The sequence below is a fragment of the Alexandromys fortis genome, unplaced genomic scaffold, assembly GCF_014885135.2.
Source record: "Alexandromys fortis isolate MF-2015 unplaced genomic scaffold, M_Fortis_MF-2015_v1.1 scaffold_17, whole genome shotgun sequence".
NCBI lineage: Eukaryota > Metazoa > Chordata > Mammalia > Rodentia > Cricetidae > Alexandromys > Alexandromys fortis.
In genome coordinates this window covers 5195279-5220947 of record NW_026067896.1, presented here as the reverse complement: position 1 = coordinate 5220947, position 25669 = coordinate 5195279, and positions in this window count along the sequence as shown.

The following is a 25669-nucleotide window of genomic DNA, read 5'->3' as shown; positions in this document are numbered from 1 at the left end:
CATAGAGAAACCTTGTATTGAAAAACCAAACCAACAAAAACAAAACAAAGCAAAAAACCGAGGAGTACTGAAAATTGTACTCTAAATTCTATGTTTGAAACAGACAAAGGGGAAAAAGTGAAGAGGGTGTGTGGCCCTTGAAGCATGGGGTGTGCATAGTTAAAGGAAGCGGGTCCACAGGAATGTGTGTTTATTTCCGGACATTTCTGCTCACGCTGGGTATACAGCTCAGCTAGAATGGTGTATGGTGCAAGGCAGCATTCCCGGGAACCTCTCTACACATTCCGCAAGCGTTGCGGGGCTTTCTGAACAAGCACCACACTTCCCTAGTTCTGGCCGAGCATGGCCTTGGACACAATGTCGGTCGGTGCTTGTCTTACCGGCTACAAGGAATGGACTTTCTGCCCTGTGAGCTCCTACGCTTACATTCTGGGGCTTTGCACTCATTGAGATGGGAACCCTGTGTATTCAGTTACAAGATGGTTCTGTTTTGGTTTGGATTGTTTTGTTGTTGCTGTTTGTTTTTATTTGGGGGGTGCTGTTCTTAACAGAGGGCACATTAGCTGTTTTTCTCCTGGCGTGATAGACCACAACCAAGGAAAATTCTAGAAACATGGAGACCTGAGAATGTTGAGTCACAACACTGGATTAGGGGTGGTGACGGAATGAAGACAGAACAGACACACAGACACGGGAACAGTAAAGCTGGGATCAGATGGGGTTCTCTACAGCTACCACAGCCGATATCCTCCGCAAGTTTATTAAGTTCAGCACGCAGGGAGGGCCTAACTTGTCTCTGGGGAGCAGTCCTGGGCTGTAAACACCCGGAAGCAGGAACACAGTTGCTAGTCTTTGTACACGTTGATCAGTCTGCCTTACACATAAAGACTCAGACTACGGGAAAAGCTTCGCCATTTGAGTCTCGGCCATATGGGTAATGGCAGCTCTGTCAACTGTTTTATGGGTCCGAGGCAGTGCTGTACTCAACATGGCCATGGCCGTGTCAAAATACACATTTACTCCGGACTTCACTCATTCGGGCTTCCTCAACTCTTTTTCATAGAGAGTTTATGTGCTCCCACAGTTCAGTTCCCGAAGGCTAAGAGTCCATCCTGACAGGGAACATAGCAGCAAGTGACAAGCTGGACACTTGAAGGGAGGCTGAGAGCTCATCTCCTCGGCTCCAAGCACTGGTGTGGAAAGCAGAGCCTGCAAGCTGAAGTAGGTGAGACTTTTTATTCTCAAGGCGCTCTCTCTCTCTCTCTCTCTCTCTCTCTCTCTCTCTCTCTCTCTCTCTCTCTCTCTGTCTCTGTCTCTCTCTGTGAGAGAGACATGCTTCTTCCACCAAGGTGAACCTACCGCAAACCGGGCCACCAACTGTTCAAATACCCATGACTCTGGGAGACAGTTCTCACCCAAACCACCACAGAAGGCAATAACGTGCTTAGTGGTACAGAATGAAGATGTGTTGTACTGTCTGACGTGGCACACGGGGCTTCAGCTTGAGAATTGTTGCTCACCGTGTAGGACAACACAGTTTTGATCACCGGAAGCAGAAAGTGAGCCCTTGCGTGCTAGTAAATGCATTTTGCTGAAAATTTGACAAGCTTTGTGACTTCAATCCTTATTCTGGCTAGTAAAGATATTATTTCAAAGTCTATGCCTTCTGCCCCCCAGAATTGATAGCCAGCTCTGCCTGTAGGCTCAAATCCTACTGTTTGCTGCCAACGACACACTAGTCATCAATAATTTTGCATATCTCTCCTGGTGTGCTCACGTTCATATGTCCCGGTCTGAACTGTTTTAGGACAGGTAAGGTGCCTATCCTCTGGGAGGAGACTCCTCAGGCGATGTCCATGCCTGTATCTTTTCCGCGGTAGAGGCCTAATTAATAGGGAGCCAAGGCAAGACAGCAGCCTGCTTAGCCAATTGCATGTGAAAGTACTTAGAGTTAAAAGTCTTGTCTTGTTTGAAATTCACACCAAGCAAAAGACAGGAGCTACAGGGCTAGACCTGGAAAGCACGTCCTCAGGGGACTTTTCATTTGAACAACCGGCCCCATTCTACTTTGCTTCCTGACACTGAGATAAACATCAAGGCCTAAGGCAGTTAGGTGAGGGAAGGGTTTATTTGGCTGACACTTCTGGAATACCACCCATCAGGAAGGGAAGTCAGCGCAGCCAAGCAAGAACCAAGGCAGAAATCAGTGGGACTCTGTGTTGGCCTGATCTCCAGCGTGCTCCTGGACAGAGTTTTTCTTTAAAAAATATTAAAACCTTTATTCCCCCTGTTATTTTTGAGGTTATAATTGCATATTTCTTCCTTTCTTCCCTCCAGATCATCCCATATACCTGCCCTTGCTCTTTATAATCCAAGCCCTCTTTTCCTATTAATTGTTGTTACATATAATATATATTCCTAAATGGTATCTGTTTAGTCTGTATGCGTGTCTGCCAGCTTTTTAATGTAACCCAGAGCCACATGCTCACGGGATAGTTCTGGCCACAGTAGCCTGGGCCCTTCCATATCAATCAGCTGACAAGAGAATTCCCCGCAGACAGGGCTACAGGTTAATCTGATGGAGGGGTTCTTCAGTTGAGGTTTTCTCCTCCCAGGTGACTCTAGGTTTGTGTCAAATTGACAATAAAATCTAACTAGCACACAGCAGGGTTTGGGCGAACGCTTCCAATCCCAGCACTTGGGAGGCAGAGGCAGGTGGATCTCTGAGTTCAAGACCAGCCTGGTCTACAAAGCAAGTTGCAGGACAGCCAGAGCAGTTACATGGAGAAACCTTGTCTTGAAAAAGCAAACGAATGGAAAAACTGGGTAAGGAAAATGTGGTACATTTACACAATGGAGTGCTAGTCAGCGGTAAAAAAACAATGACATCTTGAAATTTTCAGACAAATGGACAGAACTAGAAAAAGCCGTCCTCGGTGAGGTAACCCAGACCCAGAAAGACAAATATAATATGTACTCACTTGTTGGCAGACAAAAGACATAAAGCAAAGGACAACCCGCCCACAGGCCACAACCCCAGAGAATCTAGGTAGCAAAGAGGACCCTGAGAGAGAAATACATGGATCTGCCTAGGAAGGGGAAAAATACAAGAACTCCTGAGTAAATTGGGAGCGGGGAGGGTGGGGGTGGGGGAAGTGGAAGGGGAGAGGGGAAGAGGGTAGGGGAGTGGGAAATAAATACATAGCACATTCCTATCCAAACAATTAAAATGAGAAAGAATTAAAATATAAGAAAAAGGCCCAAATAGTAGAGGTGCCAAATAATGAGGCCGAATATTTGGTTGAAAATCTATTTAGCATCTCTCAGTGGACGATAACAAGGCCCCATATAGCCTTATTAAGATGAGGATATGTTTCTTATTTATTGTCTTGTTAGCGGCAGATTCTGATAGAGCGATTTTCAGGGCTGAAACTCTTGATTTTCTACTAACAGTGGAACTAACAGCAAACCTGCATTTAGATTTAATTTATAGGCCTTTAACACATCTTTAAATGTGGATTTCTCCAAATGCCCTTGTTGTTTTGTTGAGACAGTCTATACGGATGTGGGACCCTGCTAAAGTAATTGAGAGTAATGCATGGGGCCCCATGCACTATCTCAACCAAACTCCGACACACCGTTGTCCAGCAATTGCTAATAAGGGTTTTTACAGGATTTATTTTTAACCCTAGAAATCATGTTCTAGAAAATGTTCGATACTAGTTGCAAGTTGAATGTTTTGAAGCTTACTTTTGCTTTTAAAAAGGAACCCTTCTTCCCCTAGCCCCTCCTCCCCTCGAGGGCGGCCTGGCAGATATGGTCCTGCAGCTGAGCCAGCACACTTCACTTGCTTTCCACCAGGGGGCGCTGCTCTCCAAGCTGTGACGTCTCCCGGGGAGATTTCACCTTCCAACTCCAAAGAGGACCGCAAAGAAAAATACTTCTTTTGAATTTATGTTTTGCGACCTTGGAAATACCATGCTGAGTGAAAAAAGCCAGACACAAAGGCCACATGCTACACGGTTCTCTTTACATAAAATCTATGCAGAGGTCATAAATATATTAGATAAGAAACGACAGGAGGCCTGCAATGCTGCCTGCCTCTTCGGAATGCAAGCTGCCTGGGAAGCGTCTGCCCCCTGCCATCTCTTTGCGGCAGCCGAAAGGCTATTGCCAGCACGGTGTTCCTCCGTGGCTTCTTTACTGTCTTGTTAGCCTCTGTCGACTTGAATTCTGATGGAACAGTTTTCAGGACTGAAAACCCAGTCTGCCAGATTGAGGGAGTATCAGAGAGCTTGGGGCTAGGGACTGACCGTCAAGGACACCGTTCACTGTTCTCTGTCACAGAATGCTGACATATAGCCCTCCTGTTCTTCCAAAGATATTAGGGGCGTTGGACCTCAGTTCCTCACATCAGAGGTCGTCTCAAGACCACCCTCTATAGAAACCCCCCTTTCCCATCCTTTTCACAATCCTGCCTCACTCCAAGAGTTTGGGTAATCTCCCCTAATAAACACAGAGCACAGCCCACAGTGCCTCAGCGTCAGCTTGGCCTACCGTGGACAGAAAAGAAATCAAACAGAAGGGTGATCACTGAGGGAGATATCACTCCCAGCCTTGACATCCATGCTGGAGCCACGGTCTGCCATCCCTGTACCAGAACTGATAATGTCCCCATTATTGGCTATAAACCCCAGGCAGATTCTTTACAATTTTCTTTCAGCTCCCTTGTTTACTAAAAAGACTTCACAGACTTGCTTCACATGGGGGCTGAGTGGAATGGGAGGTACATGTTCACCCGTGCCCTATCCACAAGAGATTCGTTGCCTTTTTAGCAGACTCGGCTAATCCACATCCGATTCTACTTTTCTCTTACGGTTCATGGTCAGAACTGTATTCTGTACAAAGCCATTTCTGACGCATCTGCCTTCGTACCTGCCATCTCTTTTAACTTCTATAATGGTGATTGACAGCTTCCGGTCTGCCTCCTCCTGTCCTACAAAGCTACAGCGTCCCTGCTGTCTGCCTCATTCCTTCACCCCACTTGACTGACTTTAAGTGCCGTTAGGTAAGAACACTGGTTCACCCAACTGTGCAACACCGTAGTTTGGGCCACCTCACTGCACAGCTCCAGGGAAGATTTTAACTGGGCTTCACAGGAAGTGTGTCCCTGAGTTTATGCCGTCTCCGTCCTCCCTGAGGAAGGCTCCATATCTAGTAGATTCCCACTATGTACCTGTCAGGTGACCCCTGTGTCCTTCACCTGACTGACCTGTGAACCACGGATTTCTAGTCACAGTTAGAAGGGAGAAGGTATAGGGCTAGATTTATTTTTAAATAACAAAAGCACTGGAAAATGAGTTCCTTTGAACTTTCTATTCAATGTCTCTTTTGATAATATTTTAATCTGTTCTCTGAAAGTTTCGTAGATGTATCTAATGTCAACTGATCATATCCACCCTCCTCCACTTTCCTTCCCCAATTCCCCTCGGTTCCCCTCCATCATATTTCTCTCCCAACTTCACGTCCTCTTTTAAATTTATTTATTTATTTACTTGTTTACTAATTAACTCACTGAGTCCAATTAGTCCTTAATGTGGGATTCCCCTCTGTATGCTGTGAATATGTTTTATTACCATTGGTTAATAAGGAGGATCTCTCTCCTTGGACCCGGAGCCGGCAGGACAGGCATTCTGATGTTTCTGCCCCTCCTCCCCCAGTTGTGAAATCACAGCACAGTGCTTTGCTTTTTGACGTGTGTGCTGAGGGTCCCAACTCAGGTCTTACACAGCAAGCACTTCGCCAAGAGAGCCGTTCTTCTGGGCTTACTCTCACCCTATACTGTAATAGCCAGTTGACATGGTTTTTCTTTGTCATAAATGACACTAAGTCATTCTCAGGGAACTGGATCCAGCTGGATGACTGAACGGTGACTAGTGTTGGGGATATTTCCATATAGAAATCAGGACCTTCTTTCCTACGCACACTGAAGGGGTCAATGTCACTGTTGAGTTAACTACTCGGAGTTACGGTATTGGCTGAGCTGCACTGTGGTCCCAGCTGCTCAGAAAGCTGAAGCAGGAGACTAGCAAGGGCAAGGTCTGCCTCAGCGACACAGTGAGCTCAAGGTCAGCAGAGACTATGACAAAACATGAAGAATAAAAAGGAAAAAGAGGGATGGGGTAAAAGGCAATGTTTGCATGTTTGCCTAGCCTACCCAAAGCCCTGGGTTCAATCCCTGATAAATCCAACTCCCCCTCCAAGTGTTGGCTAGCTGCATTAGCAATTACAGAGCATATTCTTTATTATTTTTATTCTTCGTGGAGTATATTTTTGATCAGATTCTTTCCATCCCCCAATCTCCTGAGGTCCAGCCCCTCTCTACCTACCCAACTTTCTTATTCTTTCTTTCTCTTAAGACAGTACCAGCGGTTCAATGCCTTTAATCCCAGCACTTGGGTTGCAGAAGCAGGCAGATCTCCCGAGTTTAAGACAAGCCTGGTCTACAGATTGAGTTCCGGGATAGCCATGACTATTAATATACAGAGAAACCCTGTTTTGGAAAACAAAAAAAAAGTAACGATAATAGTAACAAAACATTAAACCCTACACCAATCAGCGGAGGTATCGTTAATCTGTTTACAAATGAAGAAGCTGAGGCTCCGGGACACCTTGGTGTCAGGCAGACAGTCAGGTCCTGGGTTCCTTCGTCCTATCTCCCCTGATGACATAACACCAGGGCTCCCGGCTTGTCTTCCTTCCAGAATCTCGGCGCACCTCCTGACGGTGTAAAATACACTCAGACTTGACTCCGCAGCAATTTCTAGTTCAGAAAAAGTGCTTAGTCTTGATTACACATCAGAGCATGCTGACCACAAAGAATCCTCGGGGTGGCGTTCCGTGGCAGAGAGGATAGATGGCAGCCAGACTTGGACCACCATCCCTCATCAGATGTGTGGAGGAAAAGAGGAGACAGCAGGATTCCACGGGCCATCTGCTCTGCTGCCTGACCCAGGCTGCCTGTGTCCCCGGGGGAGTCTTTGAGATGCTCTGCCTGGCGAAGCTGGCTTATACATCCAGAGGCGAGAACAGCCTTTCCTCCATCCCATCTTAGTTCCTGCCACTTGCATTTTCTTCTCTCAGCGGATTTCTCAGCCCCACGACCAGCGATTCCCCATTGTGGGAGGAGGCCCCGCACGCTGTAGAATGGTTAGTGCTGCCTTGAGTCTCTGCCCACTAGAGTCCAGGCGGACTCTTACAGCTGTTGGCAACCAGAAGTGTCTCCAGACGTTACCAGTGCCCTCTTGGGGACAAAAACGTCCCCAGTTAGGAACGCTGGTCCATATGACTAGGCAAGAAGGTATGAAAACACAAATACTCCATCTCAGGGGAGAAAATCACTCCTCCCATTTGCCTATAAAGAATACAATAATAAAAGGACAAGGAATTTAGCACCTACTCAATGCCAGTCATTCCTCTGGCACTGAAAGTCTTCCTTGTTTTTATCCCATTCCTACTGGGACCATGAATCCAGTCCTGTGTTAAAAAGTGACAGGAGCAGGTTAGGGATATGGCTCCATTGGTAAACTGTTTGGAATACAACCTTGAGGACTTGAGCTCAATTCTCTACACCCATTTAAAAACCTAGGTGTGGTGGTATGAACTGTAATACCAGTGCTAGCCAGCCAGCCGAGACTGATCTGTGCCTCCTAGGTCCAGGTGAGAGGCTCTGTCTCAAAACAGAACAACAACAACAAAGGTAGAGAGCCATCCAGATGCTCAGCAGACAAAGGAGCTTGCTGCCAAGCCTGACAACCTGAGTTCAAGCCCCAGCATACACATGGAAAATGGAAAGAACTCACTTCTACAACAGGCCCTCTGGCCCTCATGCAGACAAGCACATGTGGGCATAAATAGATGCACATACTTTAAAGATAGCTCCTAAGGGCTAACACCTAAGGCTAGCCTCTGACACACACACACACACACATACACACACCCATGTATACACTCACAGGAGCAGAACAAATACACACACAAAAGTAAGGGATCAAAATAGAGTAATTGTAAATGAAACATAAATAATTCCCCCCAAAGTCCCTGGGAAGTGGTAGATTATAATAATTTGGGTTCTGTATCCCGATTCCCTGTATTGTGGGGCTCCATTCAGTTGGTTTGGTTTATTCTCAACCACGAACTAAGCAAGAATCTGATGAGCTCACCATCTCTTCTCTGAAGATGGAGAGCTATTCTTGGAGTCACAGTGCTGCTACAGCAAGCACACCGGTGCAGATATTCTTCGTGGGATCCAACCCAGAGGAACTGAATGTCACTCTGTGGGATCGGAGCTGTCAATGCACCTCATGGAGGGCCACTTGGGCAGCGGTAAGAGAAACAAGTGGAATACAGAAACAACCTAAAGATGTGGAAAAGCAAAATTGCTCATTGCCAAGCATGCCAACAGCATCATTCACCAGAAAGAGGTTCAGGACATATGTGTCTCGTTAGTGGCTCGCCAAGGGAAAGATGTTCCATAGAGGAGAATACAGAGAGAAGGATCATAATATACAGAATGTAGTTAAAACTCAGAAAGGTCTGACAGACAGTAAACACTCAAATCTCGGTTCTTACAGTATTGAGTTAAGAGCTGTAGGCAAAGATGGAGAGCCATTTGCTTCAGTAACAGGTATCAAAAAAAAAATCAGTAATATCCCTGACTCTTGGGACAGACAGACAAGCCTAAACTCAAATCCCATCTCTGGCACTTCCCACATGTGTAAACTTGGACCAAAACCTCCCTGTCTTGCTTTTCTTGCCTGTGAGGAAGAACGACGCTCTCCACTGCACAGCTGGTTGAACCGGCTAAACAAGATGGTGCGATTTGGGTTCCTAGCAGTGATCAGCACATAGGAAGCATCTAAAATCACCAGCAAGTCTTAACAGTTGAGTTCAGCTGACATCCCACTTGTCTAACGTGACCCAGAGCTGTCGGTGGAGGTTCCTAAGCACCTACAAAGTCCTTTACTCCATGGCCACACTGGTCTGTTCACACACTCAGCTTCCCACTCTTCCAGATTCCTAGCTCCAACTCACGCTATCCCTGCCAGTTAGGCTCCTCTTGGCCATTGGCCCCACCAGGTAGATCAAGACCACGTGATAAAGTTTCTCCCCCTAGACAGATCTCTAGCCCATCAGCAACCCAGATCAGTCTCCGCCCATCGGTGTCTGCGCCTGTAGACATCACTTCTTGCTATCCCTGCCAGGCAGGATGCCTCTTTTCTTCAAAGCCTCCGTGTGATCTACAGCACCGTCTCAGCTCTGTCCGCTCCCGAGCCCCTTCCCAGCTCTCTGAAATCTCTCATCCTTCCCACTGGTTTCACCAACAGCTGTGGGAACCATGAAACTCACCACCAGGCTGAACCTACAGAACTGTGTGATTCTTGGCATCACCACTGACCCCATTCACTTAAACGTGTACCGACGACCAGCTACGTGTCCAGAACTGTGCTCAATATGGAGACAACACCATTAAAGTCAAACCTGGATTCTGCCAAGAATCAATCCACTTCCTCCTTTTCTCCCTTTAATCCAATTGGTCTCCCATCCTATATATCTTTTTAAAAAAATATTTTTGTCCAAAATGTATTCTAAATACTGATCCTCTACCCTATACCCCCCATTATCATGACTCCGCCCCCTTGCTTTTGAGGCGGAATTCCAATATGCAGCTTAGGCTTTTTTTTTTTTTTTTTTTTTTTTAATTTTCGAGAAAGGGTTCCTCCATAGCTTTTGGTTCCTGTCCTGGAACTAGCTCTTGTAGACCAGGCTGGCCTCGAACTCACTAGGCTGTTTTTAAAGGTTAGCCTGAGTCCTGCCTCAACCATGGGAATGCTGGGATCACAGACTTCCATCACCATGGCTAGTAGCATTCTTTCCTCTTTCAGGGCCTATCTCTTCTAAAGACCTTCCCCCTCCAATTTATTCTCCCATGGATGCCAATGTTCCTCATGAAGGGGAAAAAAAAGTTGTTTATTTTCCTTCCCTTGCTTCAAAAGCCCTGCTGGTACACCATCACCGGGTGGTAACATTTAAATTCCCTAATTAGGCACACACAGTTCTACACAATCTGGCCAGCGTTTGACTCCTCGCTTGAGTCTCCTCCCCATCCCATCCCACCATGTGCCACATCCCCGCGCCACCAAGCCTCTCTCAGCCCTCAACCTGGGGGAGGATTCACTCTGTCCACCTTCACATATGCTCAACTCTCGGTTACAAATGCCCCTGCCTGACTCCCTACCCTCCCCGCTCACCCATTTCACGATCTCCCATGAGTCCCCGCGACTCTGTAAAAAACGTCACCGCTCTGAAGCCGTCCCAGGCTTACACAGTGATGGCTAGTTACTTCATCCTCCGATTCTAAAAAGCACTTTAATGACAACATATGGCGCTAGGATCGCTTTAATGTATATCCACTTTCCAGTGTGCTTCTTCCACAAAGCATTAAGCGCCTCAAAGACAGGGGCCATGTTCTGTTCCCTCTTCGGTTTCCGAGAATCTGGTCCGAGGTCAGCGCATATGTGAACCTAATGAGGAGGAGGACTGGCGATTATTTACAGAGTTCTGCTTCGGTTGCCCTTTTAGATAGGAACGATCATTGCGAATTTCTAAGTAAAGTGACTTATAGCAGATATTAGATGAAAGTCCTGAAGCTTTCAATGAAGCTTCCAGAATGACTGTAGAACCCCCCAGAATTGTGCCATCTTTGCCACAGCACAATACGATAGAGCAGTAGATGCTGCTGCAGAGAGATGCTTTCTCGGGCAGCTGTTGACAGGAGTCGTATTGCATCTGACACAGCTGTGCCTGCCAGTGGTTCACGCTGAGCCTGCTGTAGCTGTGCCCTGCAAATGGCGAGCCACTTTGCCTGCTGCCGCCGATAGCTCTGTCCTCTTAACACTGTCCGCCGTCATCTCACTTGAGTACATCCAATTGATGGAGCCTGAATCATATCCAGGAGCTTAACTGCAAGGGAGTTTGATAAATGTTCCTTTTCAGCTCTGTAGCCTCTGCAGTCGGGGTTAGACACACAGGGCTGGGAATGGATGTTAAAGACGAATCTGGAGTATCCGTGAGGAGCTCCCAAGCAGCCGGCATTTTGACAGCTGAGTGGAATAAGTAGCCTTACTGTCCCCACTTCATTAGAAAGAAGACAGAGGCTTACAAAGAAAGAGAAAGCCCGTCCTAGATTATATGAATGACTCCAATGGTCTCTTAATACAAAGTCAAGCCTGTCTGACGCTGAGACTGTGTTCTTTCGACCCATTTGCTTTGCGTGAGTGCTTCTGTTGGGACATCTCCCTGAGGTCAAAATCGAACCAAGTCTAGCCTCCTTGTTACTGTCTCTGTTAACTGTTGCTCTAAACTGTGGAAGATGTGTGTCTGTAATAAAAAAAAATCTTTGCCTCTTTAATGTGCTCAAATATATTGATTACAGATTTGATAACTGTAAGGGCATATAGATCGTGGTCTGAAATACGATTTTTCCCTGATCACTCATGGATCCCAAATGTAGGTGAAGTGACAACGACTCCCGATAATGACTTCATCCCCCAGTGCCTCAGTAACGTTTTGAAGACAGAAAACACCCTTATCTAACTCAAGTCAATGCAAAATTAACCCAAATCAGCTGCAACATCAGACGTGGGCCAGGCCTCCTGCTCTGACACTGAATATCCCTCCTCTGGTGTTCTGAGTGAATTAATGATCATGCCCAGGATTAGGAGAGTCAGAAGTCAGCTGGCTTCAAACAGCATCAGCTTGAGAAATTTCTCAGACTAATATTGGGGGAATGATCTCAGATTTCTTATACACTAACTAACAGAGAAGATAAAAAAGCAGCCATATTAATAATGCTGGATCTTCCTCTTTTAGTCTGAGCTAACCTCAGATCTTGACTCAAAAACATAAACAATAAAAGAAAGAACATAGATGATCAGAGGTTCTTTCCAAGACTTCCAGATTGTGTGAATTCTGAGGGCAGAGTAATTTCTCAAAAGAGGAGGAGGAGGAGGAGGGGGGGGAGGAGTTTTGTTCTTCCTAGCAAACTCTGTGATTGATATTCTCTCCAGCTCTGGAAAGTCTGGGCCAAGCCAGGCATCATACGACTTAGTAAATATTCTTGTTCCACGTGAGTGCTGTGTAGCAGATTCACAGGGCCGTGCCTGTATACAGCTCCTCCCCCAGTATTCAACTCTTAGCAAATGCCTGGCAGACGCTAGGTTCGTTTTAGGACATTTCTTCCTACCATTCAATAGTGGTCAATTTTGTGAATTCTCGCCCTTCTCCCTTTTCCCTCAGTCTGGAAACCTGAGATGGTGCCACCCACCTTCAGAGGTAAACCTCGCAGGGAAAGGTATGTCTCTTAGCTAATTTTAAATCCAGTCAAGCTGACAGTGAAGATTAGCCATCACAGGGCCAAGGAACTGGCCTTTTGCTCCAAAATAAAGAAATACATTCAAGACCTCACCGTCTACTCCTTTTATGCCACAGCCAGTCCACTTTCCCCAAAGACTGGTATAGACACTGTATTTTTTTCCTTGCATCTGTCTTGTACCCTGGAACTCACCCTTCTAGTTTCTGTTCCCCTGTAGTCTCTTTAGCCTCCTAGTAATGACCTTTCATTTTCAACCCTACACCAACACATCCACATAGCATATTCAACACAAAATACACTATTTCTCATTCATAGAGGCTCCTTTGGTTTACATATGCTTCCTGTTCAGATAGCCAGGCAGTAATTTAACAGGCTTTTGAGCATCTATGTCTACTATAGTCCATGAGTGTTGGAGGAGGTCGCTTGTTAGTTCCTAGCTGTCCAGACTCCTGAAATAATCACAAAGAAACTGTATTAATTAAATCACTGCTTGGCCCATTAGCTTCAGCTTCCCACTGGCTAACTCTTACATATTAATTTAACCCATTTCTAGTCATCTGTGCATCACCACGAGGTTGTGGCCCAGCAGCAAAGTTTCAGCGTCTGCTTTCAGCAGCAGCTCCATGGCTTCTCCTTGACCTCTGCCTCCTTTCTCCCAGCGTTCAGCTCAGCTCTCCCGGCCTATCCAAGTTCTGCCCTATCAACAGGCCAAGGCAGTTTCTCCATTCACCAATGGTATTCACAGCATACAGAGGGGAATCCCACATCACATGAGTGCCTAGAATTTCACTGTTGTTGTTCCTAGTGTTTATTAGACTACCTAGTATTTTAATAGAGTAACTGTATTTGTTGACAATGAAGAATGAAAACTGACTTTACAGAATGAGCCAAAGGAAACTTTGCTCTTATCAAGCATGGTGGGGTTTGTTATTGTTGTTGAGATAACAAGAGTACATTTTTCTTCTCCATGACTCATAAACAGTACCCACCCCGAGGTTCTGTTCTAGACGATCTGCTTAACCACACCACTCCAGGGGCATTATCTTCTACCCTTGTGGCTTTGCCTTCCACCTTGTGAAAGTTTATTTTTCTGATTAAGAACTGAGTTTTCTTCTGGGGATGTGCATCAAGTCAATCTTAATCTCTGTCACATGAGTGAACCTAAATCAGAGAGGCACATCTCAGAGTTAAGTGGCAATAAAGCCTTGGAGTCACTGCCTAGGCTCCTCAGACACAGAATAGAGAGGAAAAATGTTCCAAAGACAAAGTAAAGTTAGGATTGCTCTCTTTCCTCAGGGGATGGACTCAATTCCTGCGGGCAGAATAAGAGATGCCCTGGGTGGTTCCAGATAGGGAGGAGAGGACTCAACTCCTGCACGCAGAATGAGAGATGCCCTGGGTGGAGGAGGAGGAAGATCATCCCGATGACAGCAGCCACTGGATCTAGCCAGAGGAGAAAATTCCCTTTCATTAGCAGATCCCAGCAAGTACAACAGCAACCTAGCTGGGTACGCCACACTTACTAACTTGGTGAAGCAAGAGCCCTGAAACCATTCCAACTTACAAACAGAGAAACTGAGGCACAGAGAACTTAGAAACATCTCTGATTATCACCTGAGTGTGAAAGCAGCAAGGTTGCTCCCAGCAGAAGCTGAAGCAAATCTTTAGCCACAAAACCACAGGACACTAATGTGTGTGGACTGGTATTCACCAGGGAGACTAATGTCCCCATCATGGACACATTCCACAAAAACAACCACGGGGGGGGGGGGCGTCCATTATCTCAAAATGCTTTACTGACACGTTTATCCCAAATTATCTAAAGACTGTATTATTATTTTATCGGGCACACCAGTCTCTCCTACTGAATCCTTCACTCCTGTTAATAATATTCCTACCACTTCAGTCACACCATCTAGAAATGTTCCCATCTGTGTTCACCGTTGCCACTGCGCCGCAGCCCAAATTAGCTGCCGTGTCTCTAAGCGCCCCCACCAAAGTTTGACTTCTGCACCGAACTTCCAGTATGCACTGTCCTTCCAATATGTCCGCTCTTCAATTGCCACGGCTTTCACCCTGGTTTCTGACCTTTACTGACACAAGTCACCAGCTTCCTAAAGTCCATCTTGAGTCACTGTCTCTTAGAGCCACGGAGAGCACAGGCATTTCTGGATGCGATTCTGATCAAATGGCTGCCCCGCTGTGTGTCAGTCCTCTGCCCCGCGCGTGCCCTGCGGTTCACCCTCCCTGCGGTTCACCCTCCCTGCGGCTCACCCTCCCTGCGGCTCACCCTCCCTGCTTTCCATCCGGATACCCCAGGAAGCTGTCCTGGCCATTTCCCCCCTTGGTCCTCTGCAAGCGCTCAGCTCTCGCTGGATGGTATCCTATGCGTATTTTACGTCATGCACATGTTCGTTCCCTCGCTCCTGCCTTCCTTTTCACGGGTCTCTGGGAGCCCTTCTCAGCACTCCCCCGAAATGCCCGCGGTATTTTTTTCGGCTTTGGATTCTAACAGCCCTCCCCATCCGAAGTCTGACTCACTCATTTACACACTTTGAAGTCAGATAACTTTTCCAAACAGTACACCAGCCGTGTGAAAATTCTTCAGGAACACTCCTTTGCGTGTCTTCCTCGAGCTTTCTTTTTCACCCTGAGTCCTTGACGAGGGCATGAGTAACAGGGAGAGCATGTCGCTCCAGACGTATTCATAATGATTCCTGCTCTCCTGCTGACCAAGCAAATTGCTTTTGCTTTCTGCCACCCCTTTCACAGGTGTTTGCACACTCACATGTCCCTTGCATGCTCAGCGGCACCATTTTACATAGACCCTCCATTGATTCTCCTCACCTTCATTTAGGTAATGCTGTCCATTCTGCACTCTGTCCCACCCGGCTCACGCTCTCCCTGTCTCAGGACCTTCTGCCCAGGCTTCTCTCTGTAACAGATATGACCTTTCCTTCTATCTAAAATGACCTGCGGTTGATCATGTCAGGGGGACCTAAGCCCTGTTCCTCTACCTCTGCCCCCATCTCCTGTCTGAACCTTCTTGTGGCATATACCACATACGGCTTTGTACACTTTAATTTTGTGATAAGTGTATATTCCATTTTAAATGAAAATTCTTGCTTTGCTGTTTGGAGACCCACCCTGACACCACCAGAAGTCCTGCAACTTCTCTATTCCTTCTGTTTCTTGGGGCAGAAGATTAAGTCATAATTCAACTTATTTTCCAATTAGGCAATTTGGAACCCTATTTTCATCTATCTCAATAGTGCGTCTCCAGATTACAAAGCCTCCCCTATTATTTAACCTCCATCCTCTGCTAAAAGGTGTCCCAGAACTCCAAAGTGCGGGAAGCCTGTCTACTGTGTGCTTCTCTCTCCTCACAGCAAGCTACTCAGACAATTCCCAGAGACCCGGTACCCGCCTGAGCTTGCTCACATGACAAAACTTGGGCTATAATAGCACAAGATGCTCAGAGCCAGGAGGCAGCAGAGTCTCCCGAGCTTCTCCCTATGTTCATCAGGGCTCACAGCACCCAGCATCAGCTTGAACTTCCACACACGATCTCTTCAAAGTCAGGAGATGGTCTATTGTCAACTCACCTGGGCCTTCTAATGCTGATGTTGTTCTTGGTCGCCACTCTAACCTTAACGTAAGTTTCTTCTTAAGAAAGAACTGCATCTGTAAACAGCTGTCTTCACTCACTGCCCGGTCAGGCTATGCTTTAGGACAGGCTTAGAGGACGGACCCCTGATGCACCCACCCGTCCCCAGAACACTCTTCTGGTTGCTATTGAAAGTTTGTTGTCACTGAAATGGACGCGAAACCTTGGTTCTTTGCAAAACCCAGTGGGTAACCAGTCCATCCATTGTAAATAAGAGCCCACCCCCAGGAACTAGGTGATATCAGTAACCCGTGAAGGACAGACTTCCTCATTCTAAAATTGCTCCGAGTGCCAGTCCTCATATGTTCAGTCCTTCAGCGACTTCCTAGGCCACTGATCTCAGACGAATCCACCACTATAAATCAGTTTTCCCTTTGTTAAGTATCCCACCTTTTCTACTGACTAACCTCTGAGATCTCTTCTCGATTTCAGTACTGTGATTTATAGTATACATATAATAAAAGTATGCGGACACCTCACATTGATCTTGGAACCTGTGTAAAAAGACTGCTTGAGAAAGGGTAACAAAATTCAACGCTTAATTTTGTAAATGATAGGGAACCTGAGTCCTTAATTTCAAAGTAATGAAACACTAATCCTAAGCTTTATTAAGACTACGAATTCAGCATATTATGGGCCTAGCTGTTTTGGAGCAAGGGATGGGTGCTGTTAATTTTATCTTTCCTTTACCTTGCTTTGGTAAAGCCTTTTATGCCTGCAAGGCAGGAGCCTGGTTTCCATAAACATTATATGAAATCAGTTCCAGGCTGGAGAATTTTCAAAAGCTCCTTATTTTTCACAAGTTACATTTCAAAAGAGAGAATATTTGCATATTCAAGGTGAAATTCCATGGAAAGAGACACCTCCTTGCCCAGTTTTATAGAGTAATTATTTCTACATTTCTGAGCCGGCAACACCTCCAGAATGTCAGCGCTCAGACTCACAATAGATGTAGGTATTAATTAGGCCCTCTAATTACCCGGGCTTGTTTAGACTAATCAAGTGACGCCACAAACAGCTTCAATCTGTTGGTTGGATTTTTCTTGAACAACTTACAGTCAAATGGGAACTTGTTATGACTAGTAAATTGCACAAACACACTTGCAACAGAGAAAGCCCTTCTGTGTTCCCTGAATACAGGCCCTGGCTCACAAAGCTACAGCCAAGTCCGCCTCCTAAGGTACTTAGAAGAAAGGCCTTTCTGTCTCCCGGTGGAAAATCAATACCGCATGCTGGAAGGTTAAGACGAGGAGTTAAAGCGTCCTCTTCACACTACATGGATGAGTAAACACCACTGTGGGCTTGGGCGCTTGGTTATGATGCGGCAGAATCTGGCAGGCAGACCCAGAATAGAGCCCTCCCCAGCTCAGTCAGAACAGAGCCGCCGACCTGAGCGGTCAGGCGAGCGGCTGCTCTCAGCCCTGAAGCTGCCACTGCTAGCCTTGTGCCTCCTCTAATTTGATTTTGGTGCTACCACGGGTCTGTGTGCGCCTGCAAAATTGCATAATTTGCCATTTCCTCAGCTGCTATCCAGCAAAGCTATTCTTTGCACACTGATTTTGCCTGGCTGCTAATAAACCCACAGGCAGAGGCGGAGGGGAGTTCGCTCATCACTCTGTGTCCTCAGGTTCTCCTATCCTCAAGCTACCCAGCCCTCCCACGTTTACAGACAAAGGCCGGCGGGCCCTTCTTCAGCTAGCCGTGTGTGTATACTTTCTGGGAAAGACATTGTTTTTATGGCCATTTTGTCTAAACTGGCTAGCCTCCTACTGCCCGCACCCATCTCCCTGAGCTTCCTGCCTGCCTGCTCTCTGCCCACCCCTCGCTGTGCTGATGTTTTTGCTGAGATACCCTGGCATTTCTGGCTTCTCCCCACTTTGAGTCAGATCTCAATAGGGTTGAGGAGAGGTTCTAGAGTCATTATCAGAGCCAAAGGGAGGCAGGCGCTGACAGCCTTTCAGAGCCCACTTCCTCGGGCGAGTATTTTTCCGTTACACTGTGGATAAAAGACAAGGCGTCTGTCAGATGTTCCTTTGCCGGGAATCCTCTGCAAGTGGGACTTTGAGAACACGGAGCCCTGCTCGTTCTGGGGGGAAGGAGACATTCATAGCGTCCTTTGTTCTGCCACAAAGCCCGCCAGTATCCTGGGGGTAAGGGAAGACCACACTCCTGGGGCGCACTCCAGACACCTGAAAAGCACAGCAGGCCGGGCGCACACAGCAGGGACTGACTGACTGGGGACCCAGCGGTGGCCTCAGCCCCTCTCCTGTGGTTTCCACCAAACTTCCTGAGCTCAGCGTGAGCCAAAGGCTTTCCTACTGATCTTTCAGCTGCTAATCAGCCAGAGTGTAAAATAACCTCTGAGATGTAATATGCCTTGATATTAAATTATGCAAAAGTGCTGTTGGGTTGCAGCATAGCAGAAAGTGGGGAAGCATACATCTGTTCTCAGGTTTATGCCGTAGACATATTTTGTTAGTTTTTAGGTTTTTTATACACAAATGAATTATATTCCTCCCCTTCCCCACCCCAAGGTATTCTCTCTCTCTCTCTCTCTCTCTCTCTCTCTCTCTCTCTCTCTCTCTCTCTCTCCACACACACACACACACACACACGTGCACGCGCAAATCCTCTACTACCTAGCCACATCCCACGTTCCATCGTACAAATAAATCAAAGCCCCTGATGGCATTTCTAGTTAATACAATTGACATTAGACACTTTTTTCAAGAATGTACTTTCTCACTTTAAAATGGGCAAAAATCATTCTCATATTTCTGCAAACAGGAGGTTCTGAAAATGATTCTCAACTGACCTACTGCAGTGCTCCTTCGGCCTGGATTTCGATTATTTATAGCCAAACTCTGAAATCCTCGGATGTACAACTACTGTGTCCTGTACAAGACCTTTCGGTTTGTTCCGAAAACAGGTCGACCTAGCTCTTGATTGGAGCAATGGCGGCCTTTGCATAGCTGTCCTGACAAGATCATTGCCACTTGCTTGAAGCTGTACTATTTCTTAATGTGATAACTGCCGTGGAAGATTAGCCTCCTCATGTTGACTGCTGGGCAGCCCTCCCTCTCCCCAGAGGTGGACAGAGATATTTAATATGTTTATTGCCTTGTAACACTGAGTTTCCAAAGGTTGGGGTATCTTAAAAATAAAATGAGCTTATTGTTAAGATATCTTTTCACTTTGGAAAAATTTTCACGTATAGCCCAAATGATCCCTTAGGTTTGCTGAAGGAGTTCCTTAGAGATTCAGCTTCTATTCTCTGACCTATACAAGGACTTCTTTTAGTTGTGTGCCTTTTGTGTTCTGCTGTCCCCGGGCATCATGAAGCCTCATCTCCTGTTCCACCCTGTCTCCTGTTCTGTTTCCATGCATTTGGCTGTTAGGGATATTTCAGGGCTGTGTCTCCTGCATCTGATTTCTCTTGTGCGGCATCTGTAAGCCCTGAGGCGGCAGCCTTTCTGTGAACCGCTTCAAGGGCCTGCTTTTCATTTCTGTCCCCTGCCTTTCCTGCCCTGCCAGGCACTGTCTACATTGTGTTCCGTGTGCAACTGCAGTGCCAGGATTGACTTCTGATAGAACTCCCACAGGCCTGGCTGACAGACTTCGTCACTGGGTTTCAAGCTGACTCAGGGGTCAGAGCAGTCAAAGCACCCTCAAGCTTTTCTAGGGTTTCCAGATTCTAAAAAAGTGAGGAACGAATTTAGATGGTAATTGACAGGTAATAGAAAGCCTCCCTAAGGTGAGTCAGGGGGCAGCTCCTATTGGCACTATGCTTCAGAGTCATTCCAAGACGAACATTTGCATAGGACAAAAAGAGGCGGCCATGCTCGTCATTCAGGTATTTATTACATGCGCATAGCAATGCATCCATGGTGTGTTTTCTTTGTGTTAACAGAAATAGCGTAATAAGAGTACACACTGGGGTGAAGTATGGTAAACTGGAAACAGCACTGGACACCGAACAAAAAGATACTGCCAGTGTTTACTTGCTAATAAACATGGCCACAGGCAAGTGATGGAATAGCTTGGATCCAAAAGAGAGCTTGTTCTAAATATCAGCTCACTTTACCAAGTTGTTGCCAAGACCGAAGCCAAGAGGAAGTCCAATAAGAGGAAACTCATTCCTTGCATAAAATTCTGGGTAAGCTGGACCACAGCCCCCAAATATCCACTAACGTGTTAGCATTATGTTGCGGACCTAATTGTGTCTACTTAAATCTGTGTGCTGAAGCTTGAACTCTCTGTAGGATGGCATTTAGAGACAGGGTCTACCAGGGGATCATAAAGGCTGTTAAATCTTAAAGAGGGGAGGGTAAACCCACAGGTCTGATGTCCACATAAGAAAAGGAAAAGATACCAGATACCCCTTATCTCTGCACATTGCAAAACCAGAAAGAGTCCCACCTCCACGGAACTGAATCTGCCAGGACCTTGAACTTGGTCTTCTAACTACCAATTTAGTGAGGACATAGAATTGTGCTGTGGAATTTTGTTTGGCAGCCTTAGCAAACTAACAGCAAATTTAACGTAGGAACTTCGCCATGACTTGTCCTTCTAGTCTTAATATATTACTCAAGACATGGTAGACATTTGTAAGATTTTGATTAATTATTCTATGAAAAATGTTATTGTCAGTAGATTAGTATACACCACAAACCTTAAAATATGCATCGCTTCCATACAGCTACCCAGATCATGGCACAGCTTGTTACCTGGTTCTGATAAGGGAGTGCTGTAGCCCATTTTTCTTTCTTTTAAATGGTATTAGATGTAGAGAGAAATAAAAAAAAAAAAAAAAACTGGTCTACTAGTGTGAGAGATAAGAAAGGAAATGGAGCTTCAATTTACATTTCAAATGTTATCATCATTGCAAATGTTACTGTAAGCCTAAGAAAATGAATCCAAAGATCTCACGTCTTCCGGGCTTCATCCTCCTTGGTCTCGACTGGTCCAGGTGGAGATTATGCTCTTCCCTCATGGCCCCATCACTCAAAGGGTAAGAGACACATCACAAGCATTGTGCTGTGAAATCTAGGAGCGCTTCCTAGGTTCAAAGCTTCCGTCTTTCCCTTCCACCCCCTCCTCCCTCCTAGTCATCTTTTCTCATCCGGAACTTCCACAGTAATCCATAGAGCTTGCTCCTAAATCAGTTCCATAAAGTATGCGCAGCGGGACTTTGATAGAAATTCCTGACTTGGATTATGTATATTGAATTTCTAAGTTATTTTCTCACACAATCTCAATGACATTATTAAGCCTTACAAATACTCTAACACTCACCTCCTGCAAATTTCTCTAGAGGAAACAAAACTATCTTCTACAGTTGTTTATTTGAGTCAAAGTCATTGGCAGGTGCTTCTGTGCTGGGGGCAGAAACAACAGTGTGGTGATTCTGCAGCCTTGATACCTAGGGCTCAGTACACACTCAGAGAACATTGGTCCACACTCCAGCTATTTATCAAACCAGCCCAAAACATTGGCTTATTCCCTAACAATAAAAATATAAACAAGTTACACCTTGGCCTTCAAAGGTCAAATCTTCAAAGTTTGGGTGAACTACCATGAATACCACAGGACCGAGTGATGCTACCATCCGAGCCCATTAATCCCCAGGTCTACTGAATTTCCCTAGTGGAAATGTGATGGCTATTCCTAGTTGTCAATTTGGAATCAGCTAAAACCAAGCAATTGGGAAGACCTGTGAGGGATTTATCTTGGTGGGAAGTCCCACCCTTAATTGATTGTTTAAGGTCAGAATATCCACCCTAAATCTGAGCCATGCCTTCCTGGTGGCAGCCTACAGAAAAGAACGTGGAAGAAGGATGGCTTTGCTTTTTGCCTGCTTGCCCTCACTCTTGCTGGCAAGTTCATCTTTCCTTCTGAAGAAACAGGCCTTCGCTGGCATTAGAATCTACTTCTTCAGGATTCCAAAACAGAAGGGAGACCAGCTGAGACATCCAGCCTTGTGGCTATCAGATTCTTGGCCTCTTCATCAGAAGATAGCCATTGTTGGACTACCAGAACCACAGCTGGTAAATCCAACTTTAATGTACATAGATTTTTCTATCCATTCTGTTCCTATAGAGAACCCTGACAAGTATATGATGCATCAAGTAATTTTTTTTGTATAGACAAAAATGCAGATTTAAGTCCCATTATTTAATTGCCATTTCAGGAATATTGATAAACACATATCAATGGATGCTTTAATATTGTTATTATTATCATTAGTTGTTGTTGTTGCTATTTCAGGGTGACTGATGGCATTTTATTTTGAGAAGGGAACTAGATTTTTAGGTTACTGTGTTCAATGACAAAACAATCAATCACTGAGTAGCTTTCTGTTATCTAGAATGTTCAGGCTCTCCGTGCTAGACAGTCTGCCTGGCCCTCTCAGCCTTGTCTTCTTCAGACTCTTTCCCCAGCTCACAGTTTAGGCTCCACCAAAGCTGAACAGTTCGCACACCCTGACATCTCCCCATGTCCACACTGGGGCTTCTCTCCTTACCCTCCACCAGCCTCTCCTCAAGCCCTTACTGTGTTAGAGATGGTCTACCTACTCTTTTTGTAAATCCCTTCTTCACTCAGCAGCTACCTGTGCAGCAGTGAACACCCAACACAGGAGCTGAGCATGGTGGTACAGTTTACAGTATAACCCCAGTATTCAGGAGGATGAGGCAGGTAGATCAGAAATTCAAGGCCGGTCCATCCCTACATAATGAGACCCAGGAAGGGAGGAGGGAGGGAGAGAGGGAGGGAAGGAAAGAAAGAAGGAGGAAAGTAAGGAACAAAAGGAAGGAAGGAAGGAAGAAAGGAAGGAAGGAAGGAAGGAAGGAAGGAAGGAAGGAAGGAAGGAAGGAAGGAAGGACGGACAAATTTGGGAATGGAAACCGAGTACCCAGTTTAGGCTCTTTCCTCCAGGAAGACTTCCATGATACCTGTGGACATTGTTGGTGTTCTCTTTAGACACCCAGGGTATCAGGGTTCAATACATAGTACATTTTGCTTTAATAATTTGTCAATAGTCTGGTCTTACCTTCCCTTAAGCTAGACATGAGCCTCTCTGGGGTAAGGGTTGTTTGACTTGTGACTCAGTTCCCCTAAGGTAGAGCCAAGGTCTATTAATAGGAGGCTTCAAGGATTCCTTGACAGAATGCTGAGATTATTGATAGTCTCGAAGTTTTAAGGGGAAAAGACCAAGTTGGTTAGATCTAATTTAGAGGGATACTGGCGGATGCTTTTCATGGGAGGTTAGTGCCAGGAGTCAATGTGGAGGATCTTATAGTGGGACCGTTTCATTTCGTGGCAGAAGAAATCAAAGCCAAGAGCACAACAGGGCTCATAAACAATCCAACAAGAGGCTGGCAGCTCGCTTGATGTGATCATTTTAGGAGGGCTTGTTCGTTTATTGGTTTGTTTGACAAAAGGACTGTCTAGGAAGGGACGAAGTGGTCCACCCAAACCATCTGGTTCTATGAAACTAGAAACAACTGATGACTGCCTCAGGTCTAGGACAGCAGACACTTCCCAGTTTTTCCAGAATGTAACAGATTTAAGATTCCAGGTCCCATGTCCTGAGAAGTCCTATATTCCCTCAGCTTCTGAAAGTCAGGGTTGATTCCTCTCCCTAGAGCTGGGGGGGAAAAGGTCTCCTTGAAAGGAAGTAGCAGCTTGCAGGCAAGGGCTACATTTTGTATGACATGACCAAGCAGGGAGAGATTTAGAGGAGTAAAATCCCTGACCTCATTTCCCTCCCTTTTAACCTAGCTGGGGCTCAGCATTGAGATCCCTGTGAGCCCATGACACTCCTAATCATGGCCCCCAGAGGACCAAGAATGGTTGGTGGCAAGCTCATTGAGGCAAGCAGAGTACCAAAGCCAGCCCAAAGATGCAGAGATTATCCAAAATCAAGATCTCCAACTCTTTGCCCAGTCTAGACGTCACAAGCCCTATTCCAAGAAGAGTGTTTCCCAAATTCTCAAATCATACTCCTCATGCTTATCAAATATCTCCACCAAGCCGGGCGGTGGTGGCGCAGGCCTTTAATCCCAGCACCCGGGAGGCAGAGGCAGGTGGATCTCTGTGAGTTTGAGGCCAGCCTGGTCTACAAGAGCTAGTTCCAGGACAGGAACCAAAAGCTATGGAAAAAAAAAAGAGAGAGAGAGAGAGAGAGAGAGAGAGAGAGAGAGAGAGAGAGAGAGAGAGAGAGAGAGAAAGAAAGAGTTGGGACAAAGGGGTCTATTCAGTTTTTCACCTCTTCCTTAGCCCACCTATCACCTGGTGACCCTATGGGTAATGCCTCTAATCTAGGATAGGAGTCCAAATGTACAAGGCAGTTGCTTCCTCAAATGCTACCAACGAAATCCACTCATGAAAAAACATTTAAGATCCCATTAAACATCTGGACAGAGACTGAAGAAGGCTTGCATAGCAAAGAGCCTCAAATTGAGCACTTTGATCTTTCTGCTTAGACACTCCCATGGTGTGAATATAAATTCCCCCCACGGGTTTACATTTTGAATGTGTGACCCAAAGCCAATGGCATTACTTTAAAAGGTTCTAGAAACTAGAAGGTGGGTCTAGCTAGTCTGTCACTAAAATCAAGTCTCTGCACATGTTCCCACTGCCATGAAATGAGCCAGTTCATTCTGCCTCTCCTCCACTGTGATGGGCTGGGCTCTCTGAAAACACAGGACCAAATAAATTCTTCCTCGCCTAAGTTGTTCTTTCAGGCACCGGGGCCACAGGTACACAACTCTAATTAGTATAGACGCTCTCAGCCAGTCCCCACCCAACACTCCCTGGTCTCTGCATGCCCTGCTGTTCCCTGTCACACATCAGGGCTCCATAGCCAAATTTCCTCTCCCACTTCTCGTCTCTCATAGCATAGAAGCAACATCTCTTGCTCTAGGCTGGGCCGTTTTCCCTTCCTCTCCAAGCCTCCGCTGTGCCAGTCAGCACCCACCCTTGGCAGTGCCCCCTCCTCCCCTAGAGATTTCTGTCCCCTGGGACAGTCTCCCTTTGATGGGGTCCGCTGCCTTGTCTGGTTGGGAAGGTTCCTCTTCAGGGTGAGAAAGCAGTTGACTTCAGCGTAACCATTTAAGAAGTTTATTAATCAACTTGCAGGAGAGCCCACATCCCTGGCTGTCTTGTCTCGTGGAATTCAATTCTTCCTCCGAACATGTCACAGTGCATTACCCTGCCAGAGTTAGCACATTCGAACATCTTGTCATTGCGCGTGTGGCACAGCCGTGACATAACTGAGCTCATCTTTTTCTTTCAGAGACAGATTCTGGCAGCTATGATCTCGACTTTTAAATTACATTGCAATGAATCTTACTTCATCCACCCTGTCTGAAAGTAATTTTGATTCCTGAGTCTCCCATAAGATGTTCTATCTTTAAGAGTTATATTCAAAATAGCTAACGCATATCTAAGCCTTTTCCCAACTTTATATTTGCCTTTAATTTAAACACAATTGTGAACAAAAGGCCAAGTCCTTCTGAGCATGCTCAGAGTGCCTGGAGCAGCTTGTTTTAAGCACTGCTGGCTCC